The sequence below is a fragment of the Mastigoproctus giganteus genome, chromosome 7 (assembly GCF_048544385.1).
Source record: "Mastigoproctus giganteus isolate SK-2022 chromosome 7, ASM4854438v1, whole genome shotgun sequence".
NCBI lineage: Eukaryota > Metazoa > Arthropoda > Arachnida > Uropygi > Thelyphonidae > Mastigoproctus > Mastigoproctus giganteus.
In genome coordinates, this window is record NC_143581.1 from 130,372,550 (window position 1) to 130,389,749 (window position 17,200).

At 38.5% G+C, this 17,200-nt stretch overlaps 1 protein-coding gene across 1 annotated transcript in view; it reads right to left on the reverse strand.

The window, feature by feature from the left end:
* LOC150083199 (extracellular serine/threonine protein CG31145) overlaps positions 1-17,200 on the reverse strand; it is a 197,429-nt gene that overhangs the window by 108,520 nt on the left and 71,709 nt on the right. Inside the window, exon 2 of the mRNA XM_090377902.1 lies at positions 3,050-3,093. The gene's annotated coding sequence lies outside the window, so the exon portion shown is untranslated. The remainder of the gene's footprint in view (positions 1-3,049; positions 3,094-17,200) is intronic.

A 17,200-nucleotide genomic window follows, 5' to 3' on the forward strand; every position in this document is an offset into this window, starting at 1 on the left:
TTAAATAAAACAGCACTGCTCAAAATGGAGAAGTATATTGCCGTTATTTAAAGTGTATGCCCCCTACCCAGACCAGGGTTTCCATTCTTCCCCCTCCCCTCCAGATTCATCGATTCAGGTAGACGAGACACTGTAAGGACCGGAGCAACTGTGATGGATATGTGAGATGCCAGATACTGCCCGATGACATTTCAGGAAAGATGCAATACCTGATATGGGTAGTGGCATACACTTTAAATAAATAGCAATAGCATTGCTTTTTATTTGGAGTAGTGTAATACCAAGGCAACCCGTGGAGAAGTGACTCCATAATATGAGATCGACTCACTAAGAAGTACATCTAGTTTTGTCATTGCTACGTACAGAATGATCTCGTGGCCTACTTGTACAATAATGTTTTATAGCTCTCGTAGTGTTGAGGCTTTTGCCCTAAATTCACTTGAGCGTATATTTATATAAAGAAAAAAAATAACAGGATGTATGGTTTTAAGTGTATAGCAGTCATTGTGACACCTCTGAGTGCTAGAAAGCATATGACGAACTCGAAAGAAAAATAATAACAGCAGAAATTAAATTTATATTAAAAGTAGCGGATTATAATGATATTGCAATGTATTTTTAACAATGCAAGACCATTATAAAGCAATTACAGTACACAAGTATTATAAATGAAGGCTGACATTATAAACACAATTCTGATATTGCATAAGAATTGAAGCTATAAGCAGTTCTAACTTTTTAGGGGGGGATTACAGTAAAACAGGGATGCTTTGAGCGAATGAATGAATTTAAGATGTCAAAAGAGGAAGAGGACTGTAAACCAGAGAGGAAGGAAAAGAGCGAGAGATCCTGTAAACTTTGCTTACAAGCTGTAAAAAGCCATTAAAGTCTGCTACTGGGAATGGAAAAGAGAAATGCCATCTCGCTGTCATCCAACAAATGGAATTAGACAAAACCCTAGATATTGGTTGGAAAGCTGAGTATAACAGTGAATAAGTACAAAGCAGTCGTTTGTGTTCAAATATATACAAAATTAGGATTAATGAAAACAGATTATTAAAGCAATTTCTTAAGGTATAATCAATGTTTTAACAACTGAAGGAAATAGAAGGACTAGCAAGTAAATATTGAGTACGAGGGACGGGCACTAAGAAATAAGTCTTATCACGAAAATTCAAGCGAACCAGTAACAGAGTTTTTGGTGTTGTAAACAAAAAGAGGCCCATGGAATTGTAGTCTGGATCGAAGAGGGACGATTCTGAAATGGTGACAAAGTGCTTCATGGTTTCGATGGTGAAAGGCAAGACGATTTTGAAAGCTTTGGAATTTAATGAATTTGATTTGAATTCGCTCAAGCCTATGACTAAGATATTTATCTTAGTCATAGGCTTGAGCCTATTGACTAAGATAAATATCTTAGTCATAGGCTCAAGTAATAATATTGCCATAATAAAAAACACGAAGTATAAGTTGCTTTTAGAGAAGAGTTAGAACTTCGTCACTCTTAAAAGTCGAGGTGGAACGCTTAAGTGAACTTAGGAGTTTGACATAATGTGAGAACCCTATGGCAAGAGCGACGAAGATCAGATCGGAATATGACACCTAACTCCTTGAACGTGTCAGTACTTGCAGTACTGACAAGACAACTTTTAACAGACTTTCCAATGTAATAATTAGTAAAGACTGAGTCGAACTCCACGATTCGAGCAAAAGCGAAATAATTTGCATTTCAACGGTTTATAAACAAGTTCTTTTGTTTCAGAGTAAGAGGGAATCAAAACAGGACTGGAGTCAAGACAGGATTATGAAGAGAAATTGCCTTCGTGGTTTTTCTAAGTAGCGAAGTTAGTACTTCTTTCCAAATGGAGTGGAAAGAACCACTAGCCACGCCATTTGGAGCGTGTTGGATTCCTATCTGCAATTCGTATGTGGAAATTCAACGCATGACATTTGGCGTATGACAATTGGTGGCTACGACGATTCGGTGAATTCTTTGGGAGAAGTCTGACAAAGAAAGACAGAAAATGAAAACTTTTAACTTGCTGTAAATGATGAATTTAGTGATCACGATACGTTCTTGATATGTAGGGTAATGCCGTGGATGGGTTAAGGGTAGGCGGGGTAAGCCTTCCTGGAGGTTGTGTAGGGATCGGGATTGCAGTCCGAGTCCCCTAGGTGGAAAAGCGCTCTGGCCCAGTGAGGCGTTTTCATCGGGGCCCGTGGCGGTTCCTGACGTGACTGCCTAAGGGATGGTACTCCAAAAGACACTTCGTTACTATGGAGGACTTGGTTAAAATGGTGTTTATTTCGCGCCAAACAATTAAGGTCGTGAGGTGTCTGTATATAATGCCTGTGAATTGTATATATTGAATTGTCTGTTTGCTTTTTTTGCTTCATAAAAACCCTTGTTATCAGATGGAGAAGAGAACCAAGAACCCACCCATAAAAATTCCTCCTTTGTGATGGGTGTCGAACCACCTAATTTTCACACAACGTAATCCTAACTACAGCGCCACCTGGAATGCCATTATAAAGACCGGAGATAAGAAATACAGTACTTCTAAAATACTTTTTTCCTCTCCTTTTTAATGGATGTTCTTGTTTATACTCTGGCACGACCACTAGGTCAGATGAGTTTACAGTAAATCATGAACACAATCGTTAATCGTATTTGGCAGTCACGGGTTGAACCTTGGTCAAAGAGCGCTTGCTACTGCACTCTCGCTCTGACCCGTGGGCTACGTCCGACCTAATTTCTGATCTGTGTGTGTGTGTGTGTGTGTGTGATACGTTGTTGCGCATGCACGAAGTCGTATTCACCGAATTGTCATAGCCACCAATTGTCTTTCACCAAATTTTCATACATCAAATTGTCACATACCACGAATTGTGGAATGTGACAATTTGATGGGACAACGAACTCCACAAGATACCATTTTATGCGATATTCGAAACACAAACACACACACTCTTGGAAGATCTGTACCTTATTAATGAAGTCCTCCAAAAAGAAAAAGAAAAAAAAGGAACCGTCTTACGTGATACTCACATGCTTTGCAGCGTTTCTTCTGTTGCTTTCTTCTCAACAGTCGCCTATTAGGAATAAACAATATCACTATTAGAAAGCGCCGTTTTTAAGTACACCACACAGGTGCGATTTTATTAAATATTTTTCAACTTAACAAAAAATATCAAATTTAGTCTGCGTTTTCAAGTGTGAATAACGAAAATGATTTTGCAGCGATCGCCTACATTTTATTGAACCAGTTACTTTCCACTCTCCAAACATCTAAAAGCAAATTAGTGTTCTGAAGAGCAAACCTAAAAAGGAACTTATATCACTCGTCTTCATTATAAAATATAAAAATTTGGTTGCCAGGGCAACCAAATTTTAGCGAAGATTTTTCCCCACATTCGTAAGACGTTGTCGATATATGGATACCTTTCTCTGATGTTTTATGCAGTTATATTTTCAGCAGCCCATAAAAAACAACGCAAAAAATCATTTCGGAAATTTGTGTATTATTTGCTCGCTACCGTTTTCTGCGTGCTTGTCTCGTGAGCTCGAACCACTATCTACAATTGTAATAAATTTTAAAGGCAAAATGACTCGAGAAACGCTGGCGTGTTAAAAATAAAACATCGAATGCGCCGCATTATCAGAGAGTGCGCATTTTTCTATTACAGCAAAACAAAATATTGCGAAGTCCTCTGTCTTCATCAAAATGAGAAAATTCTGATGTGTTTCATGATGGCTGCATTTTCCCTCATCCTTTGTAGGGATCGTGTAATGTTCGATAAATCTACACATTTATTAATACGAGAGGCAGCAGAGGAGATCTTTTTGCTCCGAGAGCCGATGCAAAAAGAACTAACGTTATGGGGACCACAACTTCTTGATATCCTTTCTCATTTCCTTTTTTGTCCGTGCGATTTTTTAAGCCATAGCTGAACTATCCGTTGATGCGTAAGAGCATTGGAGCTTCTAATTTATGAGGGAATACTGTATCAATAACGAGGTGTACGAATTCAACAAACGGAATACGAAAATTCGATAATAAAACTGGAAGTTACTGAATATCCTTTGGTTGGTTTCCCAGACCTCAAAGACAAGCTTCAGAGCTTGTGCAGGCTATCTCGGTGTGCCTCCAAGATATTAGCATATACAAAACTTCGTGACCGTGCGTCTGTGCAAGGCCTTTCAACGTGATGAATGTATGTAGGAGGTGGGGGAGGGGGGGAACTGAGTTTGACGGCTGCGAGAGTCGGGTACAGATCTTCAGCGTCACTTGCAGGTGCGTAGGCGTTGCGGCGATATGGCATTCGTTCAATGCAAGTATTTCCCCTCTTAACTCTTCACTTACTTGAAAGCGAATGTCTTTATTCGGGGCATTCAGACAGACCTCTGCACGTTACAGCTGTGGGATGTTTTCTTCGCGTTCAAGGTCTTGCTTTCGGCTCACACAATAGTCGCTGTTCGGAAGAGCTCGCGATTAGAACGACAGCACTGTGAGTGACGACTTTGCTGCGCGAAATCTGTGAAGCGAATTGTGCAGAATTGGGAATGTTTTGTTCGTCGAGGACAGCGTTCAACTAATTATTTCCTTTCTTCGATTTCCCTTTCCTCGCATGATTATACACGTGTAATGAAATTTTATGAATTTGGCATCCAAATAAAATTGATCTGGCAAATTCAGCTTGGTGTCCAGAAGCACATAAATTAATCCAGTTTATCTTAGAAATTTAACTACGCTCTGCTCATATTAACGAAGCCAAAACTTGAGTTTAACTTATCATTAAGCCTAATTTTATATTAATTTGTCGAATATGAATGTCATACGATTTACTTTTATTGATTCATTAATATTATTATTGAATCTTTGGAGGATGATCGTTAATAATGTTAGGATCGAAACTAAACTCGCTCGTACAAATAGTCATAAAAGAAAGCTTCGAAGACTTTAATGTTTTTGCAGACTACGCAGAAATATTGCTGCACTGCGTGTCAGAGAAAAAGAACCACGCTAGCCAGAGGTCTTTTCAGATGTTTCTGGGGAGTTGAAATTAATTTCCACAAAAGTACAGTGTATACTTATACCTCAGCTTTATTTCATCAATAATTAAATTGCTCGCCCTTTAAGTTGACGAAGTAGCTAATCCGTTTTCTTCTCAGTAGGAAAGAAGGGAGCAACAGAGGGTGGCTTGCTGCTGGGATAATTTGTGCGCACACAGAGAATTTAATTAAAATCAGTGGGGAATTTAGGTTCTAATTGAAAATGGTTAAACTCTGTTTCCAAGGGTTGAGATTGTTATAGTGTTTTCGTTCTGAAACCTTGTGTTCTTTTCTTATCTGTGGTTTTCTTGCCTTTATGCTCTAGCGACCGTACTATGCACTTGCGCAGTCTTTTGAACTTCAGAACGCTGTGATTGCAAATGAGGTTTAAGGCTTCGTGCAAACGAGGGGCAATGGACACATCGGCAAAACAACATCGAACGTTGTTTTGCTGTTAACTACCCAGGACCGAATCTTCCCGAACTCAAATTTCGGGTCCAACTCTGGTTTAGTCATCGTTAAGTCACTGAAGGGGTATTTTAAATCGTGGAAGTTTATTGTAAAAACGCATTCTATTTGCTTATTTGGCGAATGTGTTATTTTTTAAGAAAAAAGAGATGCTGGGTTCATCCTTTTGTTAATACACGCCTTCTGAAAGGTGCATTTTCATCTACGTTTGTACATTTACGAAATGACGAAGCAATTTTTCAACTGTTTCCAAATGAGTACAACGTCATTCGAAGAACTAACAGCAAGACTCTGTGATGTAATGAAGGCAGAAGATACAAACGTGGGACTTGCAATACCTCCGGTAGAAATGTTTGCTGTAACATTAAGGCAATAACCCTTTCAATGTTATTCTTTTATTCACAAGTACAACTGATATAAAGAAGAAAGATCTGCCGATTCTCTACTGTCTTCCAAGGATGCAGTGGCGTTGCTAGGAGAGATGAGGGTGGTTATCTTCGAGTTGGTTAGATAATGGGGTTGTATGGGCTCTGAACTGGTAAGAACTTTGCGATGAATAAACCTGGTAAGAAGACGCAGGATGATAATGTGGATGATACCGAGAAAAATGAGGTGGGTGAGGGGGATGGCTTGTTGGCAATCTAATTATTCTGACTTTAATACCTCACTCAAGTTTCTGGTCAACACCGAACTTTTTTATGGTCAGGATTAGTGGATCAAAAAATGCTTTGTCATCAGAAAATTCAGGAGGAAGTGGACAAGGGATAGGCGCTTTCATAAATGCTACTATTGTATTTTCTATATCCTTCCGGTGTTTGGTAGTTGCTTCATTGGTCAAGGAGCGCGGACCAGGGTTTCCCTCTGAAGCACCAAAGGTTGATTCCTCGGGAACAACATTTGCAACGAGATCGAGGCCTTATTGAGTTTCACCGACTCCCTGGGATTGGTGCAAGAAAGCCAGAAAGTTTGTACTGATTTAGTTTTCTTTAGGAGGTTGCGCGTGAGATCGTGTCGAATGTTTTTCCATCTGTTCATATACTTCTTGCCTAAAATATAGAGTTTCATTAGTACATAAGTATTATATTAAAAGTGTTTTAAGTTTTACACTAAATTTAAAACATTTAATTTTCCAAATTAGATTACTAGTATTTTTTTTATTATTATTTTATATTTATTTCTTTATCTGCTTTAAATTACTAACATTTAAATTCACAGTAATTATTTTTAGGTATTTAGGGAGCGGTTATGGTCTCTGATGCCACAGAGACCATAACAAAACCAACTCCAAAAACTGCTGTTAAAGGAAGACCTGCAACTAGGCGGAAGGATGGGATCAGTGAACTTTTGGGCGTGACATTTTGCGATGCCGCTCGTATAGCATATGTTCGATGCAGTTGGAGGATTTTGTTGGTGGCCACAATAGCTCTTCAGGGAACTATGTGACTGGAAGAAGAAGGGAGCGGTGCAATCTTGTAGATTGCACCCTCCCTGAATTATTCGTACAGAATTGGACATTAGCCAGCATGCAAAATAACCAAGAAAATTTGCAGAGCCATTTTTTTGGAATAACCTGAAAGAGGAATGTAGGAAAATTAGCATAATTTTCGAAAGATGTGCTAATTTCACGAAGTACTTTGGAGCATTGATGGGCATTTCTGTTCAATAGTATTGCTGGCTGTAGCTGAAGCAAATGACAGACTTATTTATTTTGATATTGGATCATTTGGCAAAGATTCTGACAGTGCTATTTTTCAAAATTCAAATTTCTATAAACAGCTCAAAAATAATGCTCTGGATATTCCAAGAGGCAAATCACTGCCAGGAACAGAAGGATCTATTATGTGTTATGTATTTGTTGATGATGAAGCGTTTGGATTATCACAGAACGTGCTTCAACCTTATAATGGAAACCTTTTGACTCACAAGAAGGAGTTATATTTAATTATCGTCTACGTTGCGCTCGTTAAGGCATGTTGTGCACTTCTAATTACATTAGTAGTCGGGATGGACATCCGTTTGAAGACGCATTGAGTGTAGAAGAATTAGAAGATATTGAAAATACTGGTACTGTTATACAGGGATGAAATATTTGAAATCAGAATAGAAATAGATGAGCTGATTATTTTTGTGACATAGGTAAATTCTTATTTTATACGTTGTTAAAGGATATCATTTTTTTAATGATAAGAAATTATAAAGGCAGTGGTTGCTTAATATGGGGCATATTTTGCTGGCAAGCACTAGGACTCCTGGTGCGTAGGGACCAGCATTTCACTGGTGAGATCTACCAGTAGTTCTTAGGAGACCATGTGCACCTGCATGTTTCATTTTTTGCAGGACAGAAACGGGATCTTCCAAGACAATAATGTGCCGTGTCATCGACCGCGATTGTGCACTAGTGGTTCGAAGAACACAGTGAAGATACCACCCATCTTGATTGGCTTCCAAATTCTTTTGATCTCAATCTAATTCATCTAATCATACATAAGGGTGGCTCTAAAAGTGAAGTTGGAAATTATCGACCTGTCAGTCTGACTTCAGTAGTAGGGAAAATCATGGAGGCAATGATCAAGGGTGGAATTCAGGATCATTTGGATCGAATTGAAATTCTCAAGGATACTCAGCATGGTTTCGTAAAGGGAAAATCATGTTTAACAAATCTGGTTCGCTATTTCGAAAGGGTCACTCACGAGCTGGATTTAGGGAATAATTTCGACATTGTTTATTTAGATTTCAGCAAAGCTTTTGACTCAGTCCCACATGAGCGGTTGCTTTATAAGCTGGAACAGGTTGGAATCACTGGGAAAATCCTTAGATGGATAGAAGGATGGCTTCAGGGCAGGAGGCAGAGGGTTGTGATAAATGGCTATTCCTCAGATTGGGTTGACGTAAGAAGTGGGGTTCCCCAAGGATCAGTATTAGGACCACTGTTGTTTTTAATTTTCATAAACGACATTGATGAAGGGATAGAGGGCGTGATGTCTAAATTTGCAGATGATGTTAAAATTGGGAGAGTAGTTAATGATCACTGTCAAGCTGAGCTTCTTCAGAGAGACCTAGATAGACTTCAGGAATGGTCAGAAAAATGGCAGCTGTGCTTTAATCCAACAAAGTGTAAGGTATTACACCTGGGAAACAGTAATCCCAAAAAAACTTATTCACTTGGTGGAGTTCAACTAAAGCCAGTACTGGAGGAAAGGGACTTGGGTGTTACGATACGGTCAGACATGAAATTCTCTGAGCATTGTAAACAGGTTGCAAGGAAGGCCCATGGTGTCCTATCAATGATCTATCGAACTTTTGCAAGTAGAGATAGGGACGTGATAATCCCACTATATAAGGCTTATGTTAGACCACACTTGGAATACTGTGCTCAAGTATGGAGACCGCACCTAAAGAAAGACATCGAGCTTCTTGAAAGGGTGCAAAGAAGGGTAACTCGCCTGGTGAGATCGGCAAAAGGGCGTCCTTATGAAGAAAGACTTCGAATATGTGGGTTGCAGAGTTTGGAAACTAGACACCTTAGAGGAGATTTGATTGAGGTGTTTAAGGCTCTGAGAGGCATCAGTAAAATGAATGAGGACAAAATTTTCAAGATTATAAATGATGCTAGAACTAGGGGACATAAATTCAAGTTACGGGGGGAAATGTTTAGATTGGATTGCAGGAAGTTCTATTTTAGCCAGCGAGTTATAAATTACTGGAATAAGTTGCCTTCATGGGTGGTAGAGGCCGACAGTTTGGGGCAATTCAAAGGTCATCTGGATAGTACTTTCGGGTAAGGGAAGCACATAGGATGATAGGTTTAATTTCCTTTTTATTTATTTTTTATTTTATTAATTATTATTATTTAGTTATTTATTTTTATTTTTTTGTTTTTATCATTGTTTTGTTCGGATTTATTTTTTTTAATTAATTTTTTTTTTTTTTTTTTTGGCTGGTGCAGCATAAGCCATAGGCTTTCTTGCACCATGCGGCCGTTACTAATACTAATACTAAAATACTAATTGAATACCATTTAATTGAACACCATCTTGATTGGCTTCCAAATGCTTTTGATCTCAATCCAATTGAACACCACTGGGATGTTTTGGAACGGGAAGCGAGATGTATGGACACGCAGCCATCATCCATTCCCTCACTGTGAAAAGCTTTGAAGGCAGCATGGCTGCAGATCCCTACCGACATTTTCAGACGTTTAGTGGAGTAGATGCCTAGGCGAATAGCGACTGTTATCCGTGAGAACGGTGGCCCAACACGATATTAGGGAGGGAGGTGGTCACAATTCATTGATCGCTGAGCGTAAGTTACTCTGGGGCGCCGACAACATAATAATATTTATTATTATTCTGTATGGTAGAGGATTTGCAATTTACCTGACTAACCTACTTAATTATTATGATGAAGTAAAAAAAAAAAAAAAAAAAATTGGATGCGAGAAACAACTTTTAACATTATTTATTTTGCCTTTAGAAAGCTTTTGACAAGGTATCCAATTAAAGGCCACGATATAAACTAGGAGAAATTGGGATTAATGGCAAGGTCCTCCGTTGAATCAAAGGCTGGTCAAAAAAGTGGAGCCAGAGAGCAATCATAAACGGACATTCCTCAGGGTGGACAAATGTAGCGAGTGGAATCCCTGAGGAATTTCACTCGCTATATTTGTCCACCGTTTGATCGGTATTGGTTTTACTTCTCTTTTTTGTCTTCTTTAAGAAATTGATGAGTGAGTGCGGGGAAAGTTGTCGAAATTTGTTGATGGATTTAGAAGATGGATGGATAACGATCAAAACTAGGCCATTTTACTTCAAAATGACTTAGATGAGATGCATAAATGTCCTGAGAAATGGCAACTGAATTTTAATGCTTATAATTGTATGATTTTACACTTTGGAAACAAAAATCCAGATTTTACTTAAAAGTTGAGAAGAGAGAGAGAGGAGTTAAAAGTGTTTCAGGACAAAAAATAGGTAACGATTCAGCCAGACATGAAATTTTCTATTCAGTATAAATACGTGGCTAGGAAGACACTAATATAACGTGGACTCTAATATATCACAGATAGGAGATCCTACATATCATAAACTGATTATACAGAATTTTCGCAATTAGGTAAAAGGATGACAAAATAGTCTGAATGCAGTCTTGGTGAGACTGCATTTAGACTGTTTTATTCAGGAGACCCTCTTGAAGAGGGTCGGAACTTTCTAGCAAAATTCTAGCGCGAAACTGAATCTTTCTACAACAGATTGTTTCTCATTTCAACAGTTTCAAATGTTCTACTTGTCGTTGGCCATTCAGAACGTTCTTCTTCTTTCTCTGAAGTTGGTAGGCGCCTCCGTAGCCAGGTGGGAAGGAGCAGCAGTGTGTAGCACACGCTTCTTGATTAGACCGGGGTTCGAGCCCGTCATCACCAAATACGAAGGATGCGGAAAGGTCAGGGAATGACCATCGCATATCCCCGGAGCAATATGGCCTTAGTTGCTAATGCTCCAAATAACAACAAATACCCAATACCCTCTGAAGTTGGTTCGCTTGTGAATCCTGAAAACAAGTGAATACTTGTGCTTTTGATGAAGTATCTTCTCTAAAGGCCTCTTAACATGTCATGTGTTACTGAAGCTGTTTTACCAAGCTTAAACCAAACATCGACAAGCCTCTTTGTTGCTGAATTCTGTTGTGGGCAAGGGTCGCACTGGTTTTCATCCTGGAAACTGTCGTTTTACTTTTCTTATCAGGCAAACTCACGGGAGGAAATTCTCATTTCCCATCTGAGATTGGTTGACTACAACCCCAAGTGAATACGCCTTTTTTAAAGAGTTCTCGATGTCTGAGATTAGAACCAATACCTCTCTGAATGATTGACAAATCAGGGAGGACTTTAAGAAACTATGGTGACTTTGAAGTCACCATAAAGAGTTCTGTCGTATTTCGCAGAGGTTCGAACTAACTCTGAATTTGTATGTTCTGATCATTTATTTGGTTATGCTCGCGCCACCGTGCGGTAAGTTTACTAAATGTTCTTGATTTACTTTATTATCGAATTTCGCTTAAAATGAATAGCACGCGGCCAGTCTATAGTACTCCCGATTTAATTTCGTGCAAATATTAATTTAAATACTAGGGATTCATATAAAATAAAAGAAAAAATCCGCAGTTTTGTACGAGATATTCTCTTAAAGCCTAATTGGCCTATAAGTCGAAAGCCCCTTTCATTTTAAACAATTTATGGCGCTAATTTTGTAATTAACAAACCACGACTATGGTTTTATCTAATGGTTACAGTCATTCGTCGACCAACCAGTTTCAAACTCTCACTCGCTGATTTTATGTAATGGAAATTAATAACCCTACATGTTTTGCGTTTATTGGACATTGTAATCGTCTAATTATATCACCGTTGTCATTACGTTTTCTCGAATCTCTTTTACAATCAGCTGCCACTTAGCAGCCTCTAATTTTTCTTTGACCTTATTTGTCATTGAAATCGGCGACATTCCCACAATTGATTGAGCCAATTTTGCGCGCTGTATTTTGTCCTCGTTTGCTGCTAAAAGGGTCTTTTCACGTTCATCACATTTATGCTTGGCAGTCATTAAAGATTTCGTATTGAGGTCTTACGAAAGCCAGCCAACGTACCGTACGAATGAATAATTTAATAATTGTGTGTGTGCGCGCGAACGCACGCGTTAGAGAGCGAGAGAGAAAATGAATTGATCGAACAGAACAGTCGATGTGAGGAGTTACAAGTTTATTGACATTCTTTTGCGCTTTATTCATGAAATCAAAACAAATAGTCGCTTTTAAAAAACCACATTGATTTTGAATACAAACCTACCGCCTGCAGTCTTCGGAATTAAAACTAGTTTTGATTCTGACTTTTTTTTTTCTTTTGAACTGATTCCATATTTTAAATGCCGAATTATCTGAAAGGTGGCGCGTGTGTAGTACTTTCACGTCTAATCGTTTGAGCAAGTGTGTCGAGAAATGACGGGTTTATTCAACTATATTCTGTACAGTTCCCTCCCTCCCTCCCCGGTAAGCATGTTCATATTTTTCCTGTAATTTTTATTTAAAATTCGGTTCAATTAAATTAATTTCTTTTTCAAGTTTACTTTATACACTCGGAGTAAATATACGTTATCCTAACGATAGAATATTACGTTATCAGAACAGGATCGCCATGTTGACTGCGATATGGGGTGGGCGGTTGCATTTCGGTCCACTCTGGTTTGGGGTTTCTGGTATTTTTAATTATACTAACTTCTTGTTGCTTGTACGTTGCGGGAATTAGTGCTCGTAAGGTAACGAGGAAGAGGTTTTTAAGATACTGAGAGAATTTCACCTTGAAATTAAATTGGAACTAGAACTTTCTGGTGTCTTTTGCAGAGGTGACTTTTCGGTGGATAATTATGATATACTGGCAAGTAATTTCTAATACCGTAGGTTGCCCACCCCTGTACTTTTGAAGTTAAGTATTTTGTCGATGCAGGACAGCTAACTACCTTTTTACCAAACATGTACTCAACATTTACAATGATAAATTAAACAAGTTTGTAGTCGAGTAATTCAGTCATTGAATTCAATCACATAAAATATAGCAAAACCCAACAAAATGAACCATTTGAAGTCTTGTCGAAAGTGGGCCATCTACTATAGTTAACAATTGAGTCGTCCCTTCTACTCCCTTTTTATTTCGGATATAAATTTGATTTTTTTTTCTCTCCATTTAATGTGCGTAATGCAGGTGAACAAGTTGATAATGTTAACGTTATTGAACGATATTCGATAAGTCGTAAAATGGCTTACTGTCAGAACATAAACTAGTTCAGGCATTACAATAGCTTATAATATTAATAATCAAAGAAAGAGCTTTTCCAGTAACGCGTAATTATCGATGCGGACAAACCAAACAACTGTCTTTAAGAACTAACGTCAATTTGATGCTAGCTGTTGGCGTGCTCGTCTAAACATGGCTGGGCAAAGCTTAGACAGATGACGAGCTCTAAAAATATTTCGCAAGGATAATATATTACAAATATGTTGAGGAGCTTGTTACTTTATTTTGTACTGTTCCACCTCCGACTCCTTTAGAGGATTTATATTTAAGGAATTCCAAAGAAGAGTAGGTGCAATATAACATTGGCCATACTGATTTTCAACCCAATGCCTCCATTTAAGTATATTCAATTTCTTGAATATACGAGACGTGGTAAAAAAAAAAAGTTTCCGAACTGGTGCGGTCATGTTACTACTCCCCCGGTCTAGCGCCAGCGGGTTTCATCCTTCTCTCAATGTGAAAACTGCCCTCAAAGGAAAGGGATTTCAAGATGTTGAGGACAAACAAAAATGCAACCGCCGAATTAAAATTCTCTTTGGACGCTTTTGGTGGTTACTTTGAATTAAAATAAAACTCTTTTTGAGCTCCTTCACTTTCTTTTTATTGCCACACCTAGTATTTCATGTATTCAACTGAATATGTGAAATATATTCAATTTCTAAAAAGCATTCATCCTTTAACCAGTCAGTGGTATCGACAACGCACACGGTTCTAAGTGTAAATTGTAATTAAGGAATATAAAGCACTATCTTGCATCGATGAGTAAAGTAACTTTACTATATATTGGCAGTGGGGAAACTACAAATTTATACCCACCCCATGCTCTAAGGCAAAAACCGCCTAGCGGACTTTGTTGCACACGGCGATGTTGCAGAAAATAAAAGACCAGAAAGAGAAATGGCGTCAGAATTTCCACTCTTCAACCTGTGAAGTATCCAAGCACACACAGTTGGGCTGATCGAACTCACTGAAACTAGAATACAGTTCTCGATCCCATGGGGAAAGCCCCCCCCCCCACCAGATTATAGAAATGAATATACTTTGACTGCTATAAATCGAGTACAACAGGCAAATGACCTTGGAGTAACTTTCTGACAGCTGTTGTTCACCGATCACGAACAACGTAATTTCTGTAGCACGGTCTCAAATTCACAAGGGCTTGCCGGCTGCACCTGAACCACTCGGAGAGACTCGTGGACTGCACTAATGAGCACAAACCTGTGTGTGTGTGAAGGAAGTGAACGAAGAAAAAATATTGCCTTCCTTTCTCCGATTTGAATAGAGGAAGCTTGAATCTACAGTTCGTTCCTTATAAACGAGAACAATGGTGTGATCGATTATTGAAATAAAGTTTCCATTTGTTGCTGTGGAAGTGAATAGTTTGAATAAATTTAAGGAAGAATTAGACAAACTATTAGTGGAGATGGACATATGAAGTGAGCAATTTTTTCTGAAGCTTTATAAGCGTGTTTCTTCCTTGCATCATGTGCCAATGCTAATAGTAAACTCAGTGTGAGGGGAAGGAAAACATTATTATTTGACTTGTTTTTGTTGTGTTTTGACTTCCGCTTTACTGGTCACAAGCCCACCCCACAAACGCCAATCTGACTGCAATTCGCAGAAAATTCTGGATTCTAGGGTGTGTAAAGCGGGTGTTAGCAGAACATTAAAGACATATTTTACAAAAAAATTACAAGCCTTTAATGAACTTTATATACAGCATTTACAATTTTACATAAAAACCAAACTACATATCAATTTCTATATATATATATAACCATACTACAGTATAGTACAATACACTATCTCTCCCTCAGGACTAATGCTCGAGGTCGTTCCTTTTCCGTTACAAATTATCCACTTTACTTTGTATCAATTGTATCTTACATATTATGAATCCTCAATGAATATCCAATCATTCTCATCTATTACTATTTGTTATCGCTTACATCAGTAATGCGCCTCCGTAGCCAGGTGGGAAGGAGCAGCAGTGCGTAGCCCACGCTTCTTGATCAGACCGGGGTTCGAGCCCGTCACCACCAAATACGGAGGATGCGGAAAGGTCAGGGAATGACCACCGCATATCTTGGAGCAATATGGCCTTAGTTGCTAATGCTCCCAAAAAAAAAAAAAAACCCAAAAAACATCAGTTTTAAATCTTATTATTTTGTTAGATCTCTCAGCTTTTAACGCATGAAATGTATTAAAACTGGTATCCCCTTACATCAGTAATATTTACTACAGATCACTCATTCTCCCTTAGTTACTCCCTTCATTCAAGAGGTTTCTCAATAAATAAGATTTCTTTCTCTACAAACCGTATTTGTTAAGTTATCATTTGTTAACACCTTGTCTAACGTTAATACATATTATCGTTAATATGTATTAACGATACATATTAACATATCCTCACTTACTACCCCTATGATTATATTTCTTTATTAATTCTTTTATACTATTTCTCTCTTTTTATTATTCCTGTATCACCATTACGTTATTTCATAATCATTAACATTCATAACAAATTATCTCAATCGTAGTAACTAACTTGCCTATTTCAAATTGAATTTTCTCTAGAAGAAAACTATCAATCAATTTCTTACAGAGTTTAGATTATGAGTCCAGGGTTCAATAAAAAAAAAACAAGAATAGACTTACATTCCGAAATTGGTGCCACTTCCAATACCCTTGCCCTCAGGCTTCCTTCGTAGCAGACAGGCTTAAGTTCCCTTCTTGGGCGCTCTGATTTTTTTCTTTCCTTTCTTGGCTCACATATCTGCACAACGGGCCGGACCCTAGACACAAGTGTAGTCTCTTACATGACATAACCTCGGAGGTACAGCTTGCTATTACGTTGCCAGGGACGTCGATCACCAGCTCACTGCCTTCCGATGCTAGACAAGACTTTCTTTCTCTTCTTGTTGTGCATTTACCTTAACCTTAAACTTTCGACTCACATGTTTTCCACTCTTCCATACTTCCAAATAAACATCATCACTTTCAGTCCGCACGTACTCGAGTCCTCTACGCCTCACTACCCATTTCTCTCTTTCCCCCCATTTCCCTTCCTTTTCTTCTTCATCTTGCTACCACTAAATGTGAACTCCGACCACCAAAAATCTACTTCCACTTCAACTGGCAAACTCACGACTTTCTCCCCTTAGACCACAGAGAAGTCAGATACAGAGTGGACACTTGCTGAATTACTCCCTCGAACTTTTCTTTTTCCCCAAGTTTAGAACGCCTCCCCCAAGGACTCGCAACCAAACCCCATGCTCTGTTTAATTTTTCATTCCTTCCTACTTGCTAAAACATTTCACCACAGCCCTAGCACACAAACTAACCCTTCTCCAGAAATTTTCTTATTTTTTTTTTCACACGGTAGTATATGGCACTTTCATGTTTGCTTGCCACCTCCAAAACACTGTTCCTTGTTCATACTTTCTCTGCTAAATATGGACAACTTACCAAAATATCAGTCACCCCGGTATCGTTTTCTTTTGACGCGAACCCTGACGTCCACTAAATTCCTGTTTACTTCCTAACGGTGGCTTAGATCAAAAGAGACGCATCATAATCCAGTTTCACGGTCCTATTGTTCTTGCCCTCACAACCCTTTCTTGCCTGTTCGTCAATGGCACCTCTCCCTGTTCCTGGCTGCTGTCCCTGTTAGCGCTCTTATCTTGTTCGAAATTACTTATTTCCATTTAGCCACTATTTAACATTACGTCTATAACTTTTCCATCCCCAAATCCAGTGTTTCTTCGAACTTTAACCTTATTTACATTCAACCTAATTATTCAATCTTAATATCTTTAATCTAATACTCCGGCATTAAT